Source organism: Cylas formicarius, unplaced genomic scaffold (assembly GCF_029955315.1).
Source record: "Cylas formicarius isolate icCylForm1 unplaced genomic scaffold, icCylForm1.1 PGA_scaffold_5__7_contigs__length_24384050, whole genome shotgun sequence".
In the NCBI taxonomy this organism is placed as follows: domain Eukaryota; kingdom Metazoa; phylum Arthropoda; class Insecta; order Coleoptera; family Brentidae; genus Cylas; species Cylas formicarius.
In genome coordinates this window covers 17,950,262-17,969,791 of record NW_026844341.1, presented here as the reverse complement: position 1 = coordinate 17,969,791, position 19,530 = coordinate 17,950,262, and the positions used below count along the sequence as shown (strand labels likewise).

Here is a 19,530-nt window from a genome sequence, read left to right as displayed (position 1 = left end):
ATTAAATTCTACGAAAAACGCTTATTAGTTTTCATAGGAACACAATATTTTCAAGAAGTTATAGTGAAAATTGTCCAATTGGGCCCACCCTGTCGAGGGGCCTTTATGGCTTTAAGCATTTGCAGCAAAACTAATATGCATGTTACGGGCTCGATTTTCGGGAGAAGTCGAAATATAAACACCGCATCATGATATGTCAAAGCGTTTCTGAGCAACAAGGTGATTCTTAAAAATGTGCGTTTCTAAAATCCATCTATAACTTTTTATTTGATTTTTATTAAAAACATTTTTTTAAGATTATTTAAGGGCAAATCTGTTTCACCGATTTTGTCTTAAAGTCTTTGGTTCACGAGATATCACACAAAGTTACCTTTTTTAATTTAAAAAAAAAGTTTTCTAATAAAATTTTCTGTCAAACGATGTCCCATACACCTATTTTTATTAAGTAGTTAAAAAGATATTTGCAATTTTTAATAATTAATAGTAGGCTGTGCTTAACTCTGACCTATGCAGCGTTACGGTAAAACAATTGCCATGACACACAAGCTCAAGTGTCAAAAATGGCGTCTTCGTCAAGCTATAAAAACGTTTCAAAACTTTGAAAAGTACGACATGATAAAACGGTTCTAGGAAAAATAGAAATTAACCAGAATACTTCCACCACTGGGATTCCACGCAGCAATGCCGAGCGGGTGCTTAAAAAACAAAAGTTTAGGGTGGAACGAGATTTCGTACAAGACGTGCACTTTGCACTAAATAAATGCCAAGAAGACCCCGATTTTGCCAGGAAAGTTATTTGGACGGATGAGGCAACGATTTCTAGTGATGGAATATTCACCAGGTATAACTGCTATTACCGGAAACATCAAAACCCCATATTATGGTGGAACAAGCGAATCAGGGAAGGTTCAGTTTTAAGGTGGCCATCTATAGAGCACAACTTATTGGGCCATATATTTTTGATGGAAATTTAAATGCCGAGAGATACCAAGAAATTCTGGAAGAACAGCTGATTCAACTTTCAACATGACGTTGCACGTCCTCACAATGCACGAGAGATTAGTAATTTGCTAAATAATGTGTTTGCCGAAAATTGGATAGGAAATATATTGGCCCCCCCAGGTCTCCAGACCTGACCCCTTGCGACTTCTTTTTGTGGGGGGAGAATCAAAGAAATTGTATTTCAAAACTGCCCAACTACTAGAAGGGAATTGGAAGAGGAATTTCGGCTGCTTCGTATGGTAGAAATTCTTAATGGAGAAAATAGCGTCAAGAGAAGAAGAAGGATATGTTTGTTTTAGAATTAAAGAAGAAGTAAGTTGTAGATTTTAGGTGTTACATAGTATAATTAATAAAAATTTTAAATAAAAAAATTCCTTTTAATAATTTTATTTCCGTTTATTATTTTAGGGCTGGTAATTATTGTAAACTAGAAGCAAAACAATAAAATTTTATCTACACAGCGCCTACTATGGTAAATATAAAAAATTGCAAATAGCTTTTAAACTATTTAATAAAAATAGGTGTATCGCACATCGTTCGACAGGAAATTTTATTAAAAAACTGATTTTTTAGAAAAATTGAGGGTATCCCATTTAAAGAACTATAACTTTGTGTGATATCTCGGGAACGAAAGGCTCTAAGACAAAACGGGTAAAATAGAGAGGTTCCCGTTTAAAAAAACTTAAAAAAATGTTTTTTCCCAAAACTCCATTCTTACAATAAAAAATGTTATAGAAGGCCTTTAAAATCGCACAATTTTTGAGAATCACCCTGTAGCTCAAAACGCCTTGACATTTCACGATGCGGTTTTCAGCTATTGACTTTGATTAACTATGCTGCAAATGGTTAAAGCCTCTCGAATTTGGACCTTCCAGTACATTACGACTTCAAGTCTATGCGAAGCGGTCAACAACGATTGTTTTTATTGCTGATCGTATTTCTTGCCTAAATATCTCCCTTCTCAAGGGCCATAACTATAAACCGACTTCATAAATTAATGGTCCCAGCGTTGGGGAGCGACCTTGACCGATTTCGTGACCGACTGGGGTTTTTTGCTTGTTAATCGCCGATACGAAACGTTGCATTTCGAGACTTGCATGCGGCACGTCAGCCAAACCTCCGGGTTTTAATCCGGATAAATAAAGTCCGCGATAACGGTTCGTACGTTTCTCGAAACGTCGTTAGTGACTTTTTCCATTTTGAGTAATACCGAGCGAATGCGTAATCGTCGCAATCTCGTCGACTGCCGCTCGGCTAGGGTCGTTACCGGCTTAACGGGCAACAATCGCAAACATTAGGGGGAAATGGGACGCGATTCGACAACTACCCATCGGAAATTTCGTTAACACGGCCATTTTGGCCGCAGTTGCTGCGATCCTGACAAATGAGGATATTTTGCCATTCATAAAATAAATCAAAATTATTAAAAAGGTTGAACTGATGTGGCTTTTACTTGATGGAAATCCATTTAACAAAATATATAAAAACTAAAAGTTCAGATTTTCACGAAATAATAAATAAATATACCCGAAATTAAAATAAAACCTTAATTAATGTTAATTTTTCAAAGAAACTTCCAAAGGGTACTGTAAAATTTGTACAAAACTTCTGGATTCCTCCTGCGTCGGTTATAACTGAGTCGAACTTGCTGACGATTCGCCAATCATCCTGTTGACTTCTAGAGCTTGACTGAAACTGGCTCGCATTTTACTCTGTACCTGCTTATCTACTGTTTGAAGGGGGCGGAGCCAAATGTAATATCTACAAACTACCTGCTACTATATATACCGAAAAATGACAATAAAACCCTAATTAATGTTGTTATGAGAATTTAAGTTTAATAACGGAGAGGTATTTAGATCTAATTGATCGATAAGCATTACATTTGAATGTTTCATTTTGTTAATCTTCATGGATAAATTTAATTCTTTACTTTTGCACCTGTATGTAAAATATCAAAATTGTCCTCAAAAATGTGTTTATCTGTGTTTAAGTGTGTAACATTTTAAAGTTCTACACAGATTTTAACTAATTTCCCAATATTCCATCTATGGATGTGTTAAATTAAGTAGATTTCACCCTCACTCAGAAACGTGTTAAACCATTGGTGTATTTTTAGACCATAATCATTTTCAAATTAATGGACAGATTTACATCTCTAAGGAAGTTTTGATCATGGGAAACCCCGTTAGTTCTTTGTTACCCGAGATTTTTATGGATAATTTGGAAAGTATTATACAAAAACTTCCTTTAAGTAAAAGTTTTCGATGGTGGTAAAGATACGTGGATGATGTCTTCGCTTGCATGGTTGGAACGGACAGAAAATTGATTTCTTTTTTAAATTACGTTAACTCATTACATAATCGTATAAAATTCACTATCGGGATTGAACAGGATAACTCTATTAATTTTTTAAATTTAACTATTACGAAAACGCAAAACAAATTAGACTTTTCCATTTACCATAAACCTTCACACACGGACACAGTCATACATAACAGCTCAAATCACCCAACAAACAAAATGGCTGCATTTCACTCTTTTACACACAGACTCAGTACGCTACTGTCAACAGAAAATTACAACGAACTTAATTTCATTAAACAAATTGCACTCAACAACGGCTACAATCCCTCCATTATTGATAAAATTATAAATAAAAAACAAATCCAGACAAGAGTAAACTCTATAACAAGGTATTTTTTAATGCATATTGGGATCACTTTAAAATGGAAACAATGCCAACTCCCTTGATTATAGATGTTTGGCATTACAGCAGAAAAATAATAAAACACAGGGCATTGAAATAGGGAACTTGAATAAAATTTTCACAAGCAATCAAAATGTGTAACGAGCTGTCATTGGCTGCGGCAGGTTGTGACGTCATTTCGCTGGTTTCGCGCCAGCCGTACGGTTGTTTGAAATTGACCAAAGCCGATTTTCTTAAAGGCTAATCTGATAATTTACCTTTAGTGAATATGTTAATGGTGACATCTTACGTACAAAACACTGAAAGTCTTTCTTTTGCTGAGGTGTGCTCTGGCTATAGAATATTTAGCCACTGTTTTAACTATATATCAAATAAAACGTAAATTATTCAACAAAAAAAAACGATTTTTTTAAATTAGTTGCAACCTAAATACTGACTTTAAAGTACATAAAGTACATTGATAACTTAGACTACAAAAGGATAGGTGCAAGTTGGAAGAGTCAAATATGGTTGCACGGTTAAGGTCAAAGTGACACCTGAACATAAAGTTACCAAAAAACAACGGCTTTCATTTTCTGGCAAGATGGCACGAATTGTAATATTGTTTTTGTGTTGCTTCCATTATTATCATGTAAAGCACACTAAGCAACTGGCGTAGATTAAATACAAACACACCTTTACACGATGCAGAAATAAACGAAAATAATATAATTCTCGGACTATAAGCTGAGAATAACACTATAACATGTCGCCGTATCGATCGAAAAGCAGCGGTATGACGTCACGACCATTTCCGCGCGTTCAGTGTCGTTTAAAAGAAATAGCCGGGTGTCAACGGCAACTTAAATATTGGATTTTGAGTTTTGATATATGTTATGCGTTATTTCTATACATAAACAAATGTATTGAGAAATTAAAAACAATGTTCAAGTGTCCTATTGATTTTGGATGTTTTTAATGTGCTGATTATGATAAAGGACAAAAATCACTAATGTACATTAATGGTCAAACTATAAATTCTCTACTTAAAATTGCCGTTTCTTCTATTGAGGTCAATTAATGGGCTCATACAATCTAGGCGCAACCAAAAAATTGAATGAAATTAAAACTCCTTGAACTATAATATGTTTTGGACTTGTTAATCCAGCATGTTAAATATATAAATAAATTTAAACAATCTTTCTATACTAGGATTGCCAAATAAACGAGTGAGATAAAGAGTTTACGAAACGTGTTGCACACTATACTTTTTCTCCTACCGTTAGTTTTTGGGTACATTTTTGCAAAACAACACGAATACATTCACTGCGAAAACATCCGATTGCTCCCGAACCCGTGCTGTAATATCCCGGAAATAACCGAAGTGGCTCGGGTCCGTCCGTGCATAATTGGGCATTTTACAGAAGGGAGCAGAAAAATAGTATTATATTAGCCTAGGGAAGTTTCTTTGAAAAATTTAGTTGAAACAAAAGTTGAAACTAACTGAAAAATTAAGAAAAGAAAAATTACTTCTAGCGATTAAACGATCAGTTTGTATGATAATTTTTTTTAAATATATCCCCCATACGCTTTTAAAACACTTTCAGGCTTTTGTCGTTTTGGGTCCCGGCGTGCGACGCCCATTTCAGATTTCCCCCGGGGGTTCGGCTTTTAATTTAACATCGGCGTTTTCCCCGCACCCGCCGATCGGGCGGCCCCGAAAAAAATTCTCCAAACTCGCCGATCGAGATTAGACGCAACTCGCGCCAAACTCATCAGCGTCTCCTCTCTACCCGCCCCCCAGAAAACCTATTAAAAACGGCCCGGAGGCCTTCAAATCGCGATTAAACGGAAAAGTGAGCCGCGCCAGCGGCGTCCCTTTCCCCGATAAACCCCCGTGTCGCAAAAAACCACCTGTTCAGCATTTCCGGCGTGTAGGCTTGACACGTATCTCAACTGCGAGAACAAACGAGCAGCGCGAGGAGCCGCATTGTGGCACTCGTCCCCCCACACCGCAATCCCACCCACCACTGTATTAATTACACAATAACGCGTTATAGTTTAATGAATAATAGACGGGGCGGACAATAGTGGGTGGGGGAACGCCGCCCGTCAACTCGAGCACGGAGATCGACGCCTAGATTATCCATTGTGCCGATTGGTACCCACAAAACCGCTACATTCTGTGGCGTAGCCTCGACCGTCCCGCGTAGCACACTGGGTGATTTATTAAGGCCCTCGGAGCTTCTACAGGTGGCGGGACCATTCAAGTCGATTCGTACGTCGCTTAACCGTTGATAGAAGAATGCACGGAAAATAATAAATGGCTGGTATCGCTGGTACAGTCTGTCTCAATCTAAATCGCGGTGGGTTTTGTCCGCAATTATGTCCGGTAGGTATTAAGGGACAGAACATAAGGGACGGGCTCTGAAAGGTTTTCGTAATAATATAAATTTTGATTTATGATATAATGTAAATTTGTGCGTAATTGAAAAAAAAATTGTTTATATTTGATAAAGGGTTTAAGCGCCATTTTTGCACCTTGACCCATCAAGCGGCCAAAGTGTCAAAATGATAATTTCCGGAACAAATTACGCAGTGAGTGATCTGTTATTTTCACAATATTTTTTTTAATCGTTTTCTGCAACGACGCTGTTAAATATTGTAAAGAGATATTCGAAATGAATTTTGAACGTAGAACACATGGAATGGTAAGATTAAGTGATGAGCAAAACCAACGGAAAAATGCAGGACAATCCTATAAAAACAGAAATGGGAACGCTGTAGCTGAAAAAAAAACCTAACCTACAAGTAAGTCATTGTTGTCAGGGCGAAAGAAGTCGGGCAGCAAAGTTGGAGCTGGAAGTGCACCATAGAAAGGCAGAAACAGCGTGTATGCTCATGAAAAGAGATATCGCATATCGCAAGTGCCAAGAAGCACCACGAGTGTGTGTGTCAGTGGATTTCAAACAACTCATGTTCGTCTTTGACTTTGACCCACTCTGACATGTGCCAACTTTCATGCTACACCTTAGGAATCAACTTTGGGGATAATAGGCTGTTGGCATGAAGGAGTAGCAAGACGTGGCGGTAACGAAATTGGGTCTTGTTTATTACGAGTCCTCAATATGGGCATTACAGAAAAAAGGAATGTTGTTTGGAGCGATAGGACGAATGTAGTGTTCAAAATACAAACAGAATGATGTTTTTATTTATGTGTTTTTAGTGAGTTGTGGACTCTTTGACACTATTGAACATAGATACCTCGTCAGTGGTCATAGCTTCCTGCAGGGTGTGGGATTTTACGTTGATCGAGAAAAGAAAACGCAAGTGTGTTCCCATGGTACCTGATGACTTACCCAATGCAATACTGTCAAGTACACACACAGACAGATTTGAGATAGTAGATATGACACAAACAAATTTTTTTGAGGCAGCTGACAAGATACTAAATCTCAAACAAGTGAATGTTAGCAAAGTCGATCTAATGAAAGTTGACTCCCAAAGACCTGGCTTTTTGTTTACTGCTAAATCTTTTTCTGAAGAAGCATTGGAACTTTAAGACATATTGGGACTTTTTAAATCGCTTTCACGATGTCGAGCTTTAATGAAAAATCGTATGGCCTGTTTAAAAACTACACTCATAAATATCCTGCTTGGTGCACATCTCAGTTAATATAAGATATAAAACAAAAAGCAAAAATACACAAAAAAAAAGAAAATTGTTATTAGGACCCACTTAGTCGAGTTTCAAAGACTATGTAAGATGTAAAATGAAATCTCAGATCAAGACTGCTTATGGCGTTTACCTTGGCGCAGAGCAACAAGGTGTTTCTAATGATGCTCGTACATTTTGGTCAAATAAATCAACCCGAATCCCCGGTAACATGGTTTTCGACGGCAATGTCCTTGAAGATCCCCTTTCTATTGTGGAAGCGTTTGCTACCTTTTTTGAGAGTATATTTCTCCCTTCTGGTTCTGAGCGCACGCTTTGTAGCGTAGTAGATTTAAACTCAAACACTATAAATTTATATCCAATTACTGAGAATGAAATAATAAAGGTCAAAAAAAATTAAAAAATAAAATGACCTCAGGACCCCATGAAATTCCTTCTTTTTTAGTAAAAGATTGTATTAGTGTCTTTTCCAAGCTTTTACTTGAAATATTTAATCTTGCGCTCTCCTCCAAAATTTATCCGCGATGTTGTAAAAAATCTAGGGTCTGTCCAATTTTTAAAAATGGTTAAAGAAATCATGTAACCAACCATAACCTCTTTCACAATCTTTTTCTAAAATACTTGAAGTCGTTCTGTATGAATGTTTTTTTAACTCTGTCAGAAGCATTATCTCTCCAAGTCAGCATGGATTTTATAACTCCCGTTCTACAGTTACTAATTGCTTGACAGTCAAGGACAAGTAGATGTTGTATATACTGATTTTAGCAAAGTATTCGGCAAAATCGGTCATGCTGGTTTGCTTCAGAAACTTAAGCGTTTTGGATTCGCTGATGGTGGGGTGATGTTTCTCAGAAACTACTTAAGTGACATGACACAGTACATATGTTACAATGGGTATGCATCTAATAGATATTTCACAACATCAGGGGTGCCACAGGGTTCTAACTTAGGATCATTACTATTTCTAATTTTTATTAACGACGTTGTTTCAAATTTCAATGATAAGCAGAACCTGTTATTTGCGTAAGACTTAAAAATTTATACTTCTATTTCCAGTATTGCTGATTGCGTCACGTTGCAGATATCAGTAGATATACCCTTTGACTGGTGTATCTCAAATTAATTGGGTCTTAACGTAGCTAAATGTTTCACTCGTAAGGAAGAAATTATCTATTTTGAATATAAAATCTCAAATATTGTTCTCCGACGTGTTACAGATACCAACAGTACATTCGTGAACCACATAACGAGCATTGTATCTGAGGCTAACAGTAACTAGGGTTTTATAGTACGCAACTGCAATTCTTTTACCGCCATTGCTGCTTTGAAGGCCCTGTATTGTAGCTATATTCGATGTAAGCTTGTAGACGCCTCGGTTGTGTGGAATTCGATTTACTCCTGTCATAGTTGGGCCGTCGATGGTGCACAGAAAAATTGAAATATCTGTTGTTCAAAACAGAAGGCGCGTATCCACCCAGAGGCAGGAACTACGAATTTTACTTGGAAAAATTTAATATGAATAGCCCGGAATGTAGGCGGAAGTATGTGTCAGTTCTCAATATTTATAAATTGCTACACAACATTATAGATAGTCCGAATCTACTAGAGTATTTAGATATTAGTGTACTACGGCTCAATGCGCGCACCAAAGACACCTTTCATTGTGTTCGGGCAAGAACAAACGTATTAAAAAATTCGCCTATAAATATAGCATGTTCCAATTATAATTGTGTTTCGGGCGTGTCTGACATATTTAACTGTGAACTGAGGGATTTGAGAAATATATGTTTGATGTCGCTAACTCGAATCAAGATCTATGGTTATTCTAAATTCTTTGGAGCTCACCATGTCAACCTGCTCGAACTACTCACTAAAATAGGTTATAGGTTGTTACTATACATTGCAAAGCTAATATTATTATTATTATTATTATTATTATTATTATTAGCATGTTGGAAAGCCACATCGACACTTAGGAAAGGAAAAACCATAGAAGATATTAGAAATATCTCAGTTAAGCTGCTAAGATCGGTGATAAGTAAAAAATTGTATTTACGGCATTTACGTATGCTTCCCACAAAATAATCCCATAACGTAATTGGGACTTGGCCTTCGCATAGTAGAAATTAAGCAAAAGCTGTCTAGTTAAAAGTTCACGAAGGTTTATAAGATAGTTTACACTATTTAGAGTTGAAATAAGAGTATCACAATGAGACTTCGAAAAAGTTATTTTACGAGAATATAACAATGTCGCTTGATGCGTGAATAAATTAATAACATTTACTGGGCGGGGCTCGCTGATAGGCGGACCTTAGCAATTGAGAGAGGGGATAGCTTAGACCGCATACGCAACTACTACTGCGAGTCGGCCTAATCTGGTTACTTCTCTCAATTTAGAGGTCGAACGATGATATTTGGCTTGGCCATCGACCGCATGGTAATCCGAGACACGCTTCTTCGGTTATAATTCGATCATCCGTCGTCGGCCATGATTAATCGTTTGCTTTCGTCTAGCAGATTGTTATGAGTAAAGAAGGTCGCTATATGCGGATTCAATTTCCTACGGAAATTTGCATTAATCGTTCCGGAAAAAGGGGCGGACGCACGCCGCCTTGTTTTTCCGGTTGAAGATTTCTTTGAAGTTTCCGACAAAGTTTTCGCCGATAAAAGGTTTTTCCGGTCAGCGGTTGTAGGCCGGAAAACGAGTCGCCGGACAAATGAAATACGTGGTAGACGCTGTGGGACGAATGAAAAAAGTTTTACTTCTCAATCGGAGCATGAAAGTTAAGGTCAGATCTGACGGTTAGCTCGATTAAAATTTGAATGACAAAATACCTAATTTAAGAGTTAACTAAAGTATGTGAAAAATTAATGAACTTTCATTGTATATGTATATATGTATATCCTGCAGAAGTTTCGCCCAAAATCTCACTTGGCATCTTCAATACTCGCGCTCCGAAAAGTCTTCGAACACTCAGTAAGAAAAAATACTTTTAATTGTTTTTTTACTAATGTTTATACTTTTCGAATAACCTTATGTCAAATGTTAAAAAAATTGGGACGGGCAGGCGCACCCCCGCTGGCCGGGGGTCAATTAAATGTCCAAATTCGCATGACCGCCAGATAATCCTGGTGCTTAATATACGGTTAGTAGTTAATCTCGCCGTAAGCAGATTAGCCGCTGCTAGCCCAGCCGATCTAATGACAACGATATTAGATCGGGGGTGGATGTGGGAGGAGAAGGGGTACAAGACAAACGCCCATCACCCTCCCCCGCGCTCAGGGCGTTAAAGGACCCGGGCGTCACTTCTTTATCTATTTATCATTTTTTCAGCATGTAAAACAACTTTATTTTTTGTCTTTGTTTCAGTCTGCATATACTGGGTGTTACTTAATTAATTTCCAATATTTTATAAGGTTATTTTTATCGTAAAAAGCTACTCTAAACATATGAAATAAAATGCTTGGTATTTTTACGAACAAGTTGCTATAAATAATGCCGATTTCTGAACAAAAATTGGTACCTGGAAGTTATTTGATATGAGAAATTTGAATTTGCACTTAGTTGAGCTTTTACTTCTAGGGGGTCGTATAAAATGCCAAAAGCCTTTGAAAAGCAGAAACAACGCCCATGTGCCGTTTTTAGACATTATTTAGACAATTATGCAGAGAAAATTAAAATAAAACTTTGACACCCTGTATCTCGCAAACGAAACACTTTTTTGAATTCTATTGTAATAAAACATTGTTAAATACAGTAACATATCCCTTACAATATTTACATGATATATTTTTAAGTTTTCTAGTAGCTGCGAGGGATTTCTTCAAAGTTCTGAGAATTTAGCTACAAGTTTTATTTTCGTCAATATTACAAAGCAGTTTTTCAACATTTAACTTATTTCAATGAAAAACTATTTTTTTAGGCCCTCCTTTCCTTTTTCTTCGGTGTCTTCTCAACCCATGCCACGTTTTAAGTGGCACATATACATACATGTAGTTGCAATATGTCAAGACTTATCTTGATTTTCCAGAACTTTGGAAACATCCCTCGTACTTAAAATAATTGAAAAGACGCATATTTTTATTGCCAAATAAACTGCTGAATATTTTAAAGCAAAATTCAGTTTCAATTCGGGCCTTTTGATTTCGATCGAAGGAGCAGCAGAAACTTTTCAGTAATTCAGTTTCTTCTTCTCGAAGCTTAAAGAGAATGCGGCACTGAAAATTTTAATTTCCGTCGTTTTCCTAAAAACGAGATTTATCGAGAAAGGTCTTCATTTTTATGGCCCGTTTCCTATCCGGTCCGGCAAGGAATCCCATTTTAGGCACGCAAGGAGCTGCAGAATTATTTTACACGGTGAAAAGTTGATGAAACGTGTGTCGTGTAGTTTTTTCCTCACATTCCTTCGGATTTAACGCTTTTCAAAGATACGCTGTAGGATTTTATTTTTACGGCGAAATCGTCCCAACAAGAGCATTCGCATCAATCCGAAAACTCCAAGAACCAAGTCAAAATTCGCGTGGGGGATAGACCGACTGCACCAACGGAACCGGGTCCGACGTGCACGTAACAGTCCGACCGCACCAATTAAAAAAAAAAACGGGCCAATCGCCTTGAACTTTTTCCGCTACCGACAGGTGGAGCGGCGGAAGCATCCAATTCGGGCGGCAGCTAAAACTGGGTGACGCCGCCGCCTGATTGCTCATTTCCCGTGTGGAAAACGTTGCGGGGGGGGGGGTGGCGGCGGAAGGGGGCTCCCGCCACCGGCTTCGAATTGGTTTCGGCAATAAGAAACCGCAATCGTGGCGGGCCTTAAATTGGATCGCGTTGTGTGTTTCGATCGCGATTAGCCGTAATCAACTTTTAATTGCGATTTACTAATTGGCAATCAAGTTCACGTTTGAGCCGTTGGCCCTGAATAATTCCGTTGTTTCGTCGGGGAACGCTCCCCCCCCCCCCCCAACGCGCACCGACGACTAAATTTGTCGTTGTCGTCGTCGATCGAAAACCGGCGAGGAAGCGACTACGTGGGCGGGAACAAAAGGGAGATTATTTTTTTTTCGCCGAAGTACCTGCGTTTTATTTTTTTTATCGAAATAACTTTAACGGCGATTTCATGATCCATAGGAATCGGATTTTTTTTATTGATATATATATATATATATATATATATATATATATATATATATATATATATATATATATATATATATATATATATATATATATATATATATATATATATATATATATATATATATATATATATATATATATATATATATATATATATATATATATATATATATATATATATATATATATATATAACAAATTTTAGTTAATTGGGGTATCGGTCCTTTTTTTATTGGTCCCGTCTGTAATGTGTCTCGGTATGATCCCTGTCTGTCTGCATTTGAGTAAGAATATCTTCCTGTTTCCAAACGATGATAGTTTGCTGCCGAGCCTGGCCCATTGTTTGAGTAGTGAAACTGCTTCGTTTCCATATCGAGCTTTTATTGATTGGAAAAACCCCATTCCTGTAAAATACACAAAACGGTAGTCGTGACCGGCTAGTTGAACAACAAATTTTAGTTAATTGGGGTATCGGTCCGATAGCTGCAGAATTATTTTACACGGTGAAAAGTTGATGAAACGTGTGTCGTGTAGTTTTTTCCTCACATTCCTTCGGATTTAACGCTTTTCAAAGATACGCTGTAGGATTTTATTTTTACGGCGAAATCGTCCCAACAAGAGCATTCGCATCAATCCGAAAACTCCAAGAACCAAGTCAAAATTCGCGTGGGGGATAGACCGACTGCACCAACGGAACCGGGTCCGACGTGCACGTAACAGTCCGACCGCACCAATTAAAAAAAAAACGGGCCAATCGCCTTGAACTTTTTCCGCTACCGACAGGTGGAGCGGCGGAAGCATCCAATTCGGGCGGCAGCTAAAACTGGGTGACGCCGCCGCCTGATTGCTCATTTCCCGTGTGGAAAACGTTGCGGGGGGGAGGGTGGCGGCGGAAGGGGGCTCCCGCCACCGGCTTCGAATTGGTTTCGGCAATAAGAAACCGCAATCGTGGCGGGCCTTAAATTGGATCGCGTTGTGTGTTTCGATCGCGATTAGCCGTAATCAACTTTTAATTGCGATTTACTAATTGGCAATCAAGTTCACGTTTGAGCCGTTGGCCCTGAATAATTCCGTTGTTTCGTCGGGGAACGCTCCCCCCCCCCCCCAACGCGCACCGACGACTAAATTTGTCGTTGTCGTCGTCGATCGAAAACCGGCGAGGAAGCGACTACGTGGGCGGGAACAAAAGGGAGATTATTTTTTTTTCGCCGAAGTACCTGCGTTTTATTTTTTTTATCGAAATAACTTTAACGTCCGATACCCCAATTAATGTATTTTACAGGAATGGGGTTTTTCCAATCAATAAAAGCTCGATATGGAAACGAAGCAGTTTCACTACTCAAACAATGGGCCAGGCTCGGCAGCAAACTATCATCGTTTGGAAACAGGAAGATATTCTTACTCAAATGCAGACAGACAGGGATCATACCGAGACACATTACAGACGGGACCAATAAAAAAGGACCGATACCCCAATTAACTAAAATTTGTTGTTCAACTAGCCGGTCACGACTACCGTTTTGTGTATTTTACAGGAATGGGGTTTTTCCAATCAATAAAAGCTCGATATGGAAACGAAGCAGTTTCACTACTCAAACAATGGGCCAGGCTCGGCAGCAAACTATCATCGTTTGGAAACAGGAAGATATTCTTACTCAAATGCAGACAGACAGGGATCATACCGAGACACATTACAGACGGGACCAATAAAAAAAGGACCGATACCCCAATTAACTAAAATTTGTTGTTCAACTAGCCGGTCACGACTACCGTTTTGTGTATTATATATATATATATATATATATATATATATATATATATATATATATATATATATATATATATATATATATATATATATATATATATATATATATATATATATATATATATATATATATATATATATATATATATACATATATATATATATATATATATATATATATATATATATATATATATATATATATATATATATATATATATATATATATATATATATATATATATATATATGTAAGAATTTTATTTGAACATAATAATTGAAGTAGTTTTAAGTCGGAAAAACACCCCACACCTGACACTAAAATGAAATGCCATAATTATTTTCATTTGACTCTTATAAAAGCAGCAGAATATTGGAAGAGAAGAAGGTGTATATACAAAATTTTCGTTTAATATACTTTGTCTGCTCTCTACTCCAAAATATCCAATTATGTGCAGATTAAGCATGCGGAAACTTTCACTTTAAAGCATAAGCTCCGCTATTCGCGGTTCCGAATCGCTTCGGACGTTTCCGGTATTTTAGCAATGGTCTATTGATGTTTGACGATTCTCGTAGAAAAAGCATAGTATGCAACACGTTTGGTTAACTTTTTAAGTCACTCGTGTATTAAGTACTCACTCCGCTAATGCCAAATGAAACTCGTGGCTAAAATTGTGTTTATCAAAGTTATAAATTTTACTTTTTTAGAAAATAAAGTACACGTAAGTACGCAGATTAGATTTTTACTGTGGGAAAAAAAAACAAAACTAATTAAATTTGAAAAACTTTTCTTTCCTGCCTATCAAAATGTTTAACTGTAAAATGGACACGGAGATTCTCAGTTGATAATTGCAAATAGATTTACTTATTTTACTTTTCTCTTGAGTTTACTACTCCACTATGAAAGATTCTTGGAATTTACATACATGGCTGTAAAAATAAATGTATTATTATTATTAAATAAAGTAATTCTTTACTAAGACTTTGCTGAATTAAAAACACTCCTAACTTAACAGTATAAAATTACTTAATGACTGTGTTCAAAATATTTATTTTGATCGTTTGTTAAGTAAAATATTTGATTTATATTTAAATTTTCCTTTTTTGTGCAGTTCTTCTGGCTTTTGACATTTAACGTTTCTAGTCATCTTTATTAACCTTAATACAGTAGAAAATAGGAATCGAATGAGGTTTTAGATGAATTTGTGGTTTAACATAATTTTTCTAGGGGTTTAAAATTAATTAATACATTTTTATTCGAATAGAATAATTGGCTTAGTTTTAGTTCAGGCATACTCGAAAATAGTTCTACTGTTTCGTTCGTGTGCTTGACTTTTTTTAAATATTTTTTTTGCATTTTTCTTAAACACCCCACACATGACACTAAAACGGAATACGAAAATTATAATTTAGTACTATTTTTTGATTTGATTAAATCTAACAATTCTAGCAATCGACACTAACGATAAGCCAGTAAAAAATTAGAAGATAATGAGGTCTGAGCTGGAATTGAAGTTAATATAACTTTTGTACGGGTAAATGATTACAATTAATTAATAAATATAATTGGCCCAGTTTTAAATCAGGGATATTCGAAAATGGCTCTATAGTTTCGTCCGTGTGCCTGGATTTTGTTAAATAAACTTTTTCAAATGTTTTCTCGAAAACCCCACACCTGACACTAAAACGGAATAACAAAATTGTTATTTTTTGCTATATTATGATTTTCTTAAATTGCACCATATAATTTTTTTTTATATTTTTTGCTACTTTAGCCGGCCTGTGCCTAGGCAACAGCAAATTTAAATTGTCTCCAAAATCATATTAACAGTCTCTGGGCTCAGAGTAATATGATATATTGTTTTTATATGCATAATTGAAGCAAAAAAAATGTTTTGCAAGAGTAAGTAAAAATAAAATAATTCTCAGTATTCTCTGACATAGTTACGCCAACACGATGGCACATGACAAACAGGATTGTACGTAGTTATAATAGTAAAGTAACAAAAGCTGAACACCAACTTTATATCTCAAACCTGATGAGTCCACGAAAAGTGTTCTTCAATTAAAACTCCCAGATAGTTCACAACTCTGGTTTATTTAACCGTTTTATTGTTCAATTAAACTCTTATTTAAATATGTCAAGCTAAAACGCACATATTTCTGTTTTCTATTCATTTAAAGCAAGCACATTTTCAATGCAAAAAGTTATATTTACAGCAAAGGTTGATATTTTCGATGAAATATTAAAACTAGCATTTAAGATTATGACCACCGCAACTTATAGAATTTATAGAACATTAATTCTATACTATCACATTAAAAGCTCTCCCTCAAAAAAGAGGGACAAAGTCTTATTATTCTCTACGAAACGAGAGATTACCAATTTGGTAATCACTTAAAAATTTGTCTGTATTCAAAAATGCTTCTAATCTTTTTTTCGAAGATTTTTGTGAAAACCGGCAATAATTAGACATCAAATGCCTGTCTCCCCTCTTACGAATTTAAACTATAACTGTCTTTTTTAATGCAAAATAATAGTGCATTTCTTATTTTTCTTTTTTTTTGTGCAATTTTTCTAATTTTCGATAAAAAAAAAGATGCGTACCGACTCCCCCCCCACTTAAAAAAACTTTTTCTCCACTCACCTGCGGACTGCTTACTTCACCGCCGACCGCCGTCGCAGAAGCCATTTTTTTTGGCGCTAATTCGCTGGTTTCGTGAGGGGGCCGGTGGGGCAGTACCGGAAATTGGTGGACGCGGTAAAAGTTTCGATCGCCGAAAACTTTGAAACTGTCGTCGTCCAAATAGAAAGAGCGCGGAGGTGCCAGTGGACCGTGCTTCGTGGCGATCGCCGACAACAAGTGAGCATCGGCGTCGCGACGCTTTTGATTTTAGAGTTGGAGCGCTTGCGCGCACTTTCGGGCTTTGCGAGTTGCGATTCCCGTTCAATTACCCCCCTCTCCCCCTCAAACCCGTTGCACAGTGATAGGTACCCCACGGCGGGATGGGGGATTCCCCGCGTTGTAATAATAATGATAATAATAAAAGACTTTGTTTGTACTCAAAAGAATGAGGTTCGGTTCGACAGATGCCGACTGTTTAGCTAACCTTAAAGAAAGAAAACTTTTATTATACCACTAAACAAAGTAAACTACTGATCATATAAAAAAATATGCTGTTTTAACGACAATTTATCTCTGCTTTTTAGGTTTGACATAGTAAAATAAATGTGCAGGTCAAATTAACTTTTTTTATTACTAAAAACAAATAGGGTTACTGAAAATTAGCAACTCAACACTTATTTTTTAATAATGGGTATGACCCACTCTTGCCCTAATAACATGTTAAGCCACTCTTCCTCTACTGCAACAATAAGCTCTAAGATCGAGGATAGGGTACGAAGTCTAGCTCGAATTCTTCATTTTAGCTCATCCCATAAATCTTGGATCGGATTGAGCTCGGGACTGCGTGCTGGCCACACAACTGCTTGCACGATCCTTGCGGTGTGCGGCCTAGCATTGTCATGCACATAAACGAGTACTTCTCCAATGTAGTCGACATATGGTACCACATGATCTGATAAACTATCCTCGATGTACACCGTGTGCCAAATAAAACGATCCAGTATACGTTCTGGAAACCCATAGGAGATACGAAAAAAAGTTTCCTAAAAAAATTTCTTGGACTCCCCTGAAGATTGAAAATATCAACTTTGTTATTTTAAATGGAACGCTCTATATATTTCGACATTTTTAGAATCCTTGAGTTAAAATAAAGGCCACTTTCTTAAGAAATTCCTGTTCAAATTTTGCATTGTATAGGCAGAAATTGAGGTTATCTGTTTTTTTTTTTTCATATTTTGAGTGCCCCATAGAAAATTGTGTTGTGACGCTACTGATCAGTTTGACAGATGAGGCTCAGCTTATACAGGGTGTCCCAAATAGGTGGAGCCGTTTTGGTGAATACAATTTTACAAAATCTTTTTATTCAGATATCAATTCGAGAAGAAAAATAAGGTAAGTTTGTAATTTATCTTAAATTTATATCTTTTTAATTTAAATTTAAAATCTTACTTTTTGAGATATTCAAGGTTTAAGATAACACCTGTATAAATTCTTGTTGAATTTAAACCTGCCTACATTAGGTCACTTGTTGACAACATTAGGTATTTTTTATAACAAAGACATGATACTACTTTTAAAGTCAATATATTGAAAATATATTAGTGTTACCATATTTAAGTTTTTTATAGTCATTTGTTCTGTTTTTTTTTTATTTTATAGATTTATTTATTCAAATTTGTTAAAGTCTGTTCATAGATATAAGAAAGTGACTAACTGATACGAATTAAGGAAAAACCCGGACAAGCTGTAAGAATGAAATATGGCCGAACAGGTCCGTACTTTGCTTAGAATTTAATGATTTGGGGTTTTGTTAGGAAAGATACTAAACAATATTTATTTATTTATGTATGTATTTATGTTTAAATCTAAAATAAAATTACAAATTATTTTTATTACCTACTCAAATTACTTAAAACTAAACACATAATATGTCAGTATCACTATCGCTATCAACGCTTGTTCTAATTATTATTTGTTCTATATTATTTGTAACATGGATATAAAATTGTTCTACTTTTTCTATAGGTTTAACAGAATTTGCTCAACTTTATGGAGGGATGTTAAAAACTTCGGCTTCTATAAGTTTGAGGACATTGGAGTTAACACGGGAAAAACATTGTTACGACGAATGGCAGATTTCAGCTGGTGCCAAACATGTTCAATGGGATTAAATATACAGTGGTATACAGTGGCCCTAAAACTGTATGCCCTAAATTTTTTGCATAATTATCACAGACGTATTCCTTTTGCAGGTTCAAGCTTTTTTTTTATAATCTTCGTGAAAATAAATGTCATTATTATACATGTAGTTTTGGATTGTTGCTTTTGCATCACATGAGGAAGGGGTTTTAGTCAACTGTCTACTGTGATAACTTGCATTGTCCATTACAATTACGCTATTAGGATGAATGTTTGGAACTAGTTTGTTTTTAAACCAACTTTCAAATAAATAAGCGGTGGTGTCTTCGTGGTAATCCAGAGAAGAATTTTTAATATTTTTCTCAGACAGAGAAAGTCCATTTGGAATCCAACCATCTTTAGAGCCAGCATGCAAAATCGTTATTCTTTTACCTCTCTTTGATGGCGCGTTTGTTGAGTTGAGTTGAGTTGAGTCAACCCAACCCTTTTCAT

The 19,530-nt window shown here is 36.2% G+C and overlaps 1 protein-coding gene across 3 annotated transcripts in view; it reads right to left on the bottom strand.

The window, feature by feature from the left end:
* Positions 1-17,119, bottom strand: part of LOC132702170 (muscarinic acetylcholine receptor M2) — a 39,252-nt gene extending 22,133 nt beyond the window's left edge. For all 3 annotated transcript variants that reach the window (XM_060670645.1, XM_060670646.1, XM_060670647.1), the window contains exon 1: positions 16,921-17,119. The gene's annotated coding sequence lies outside the window, so the exon portion shown is untranslated. The remainder of the gene's footprint in view (positions 1-16,920) is intronic.
* Between the last annotated feature and the right edge of the window lie 2,411 nt (positions 17,120-19,530).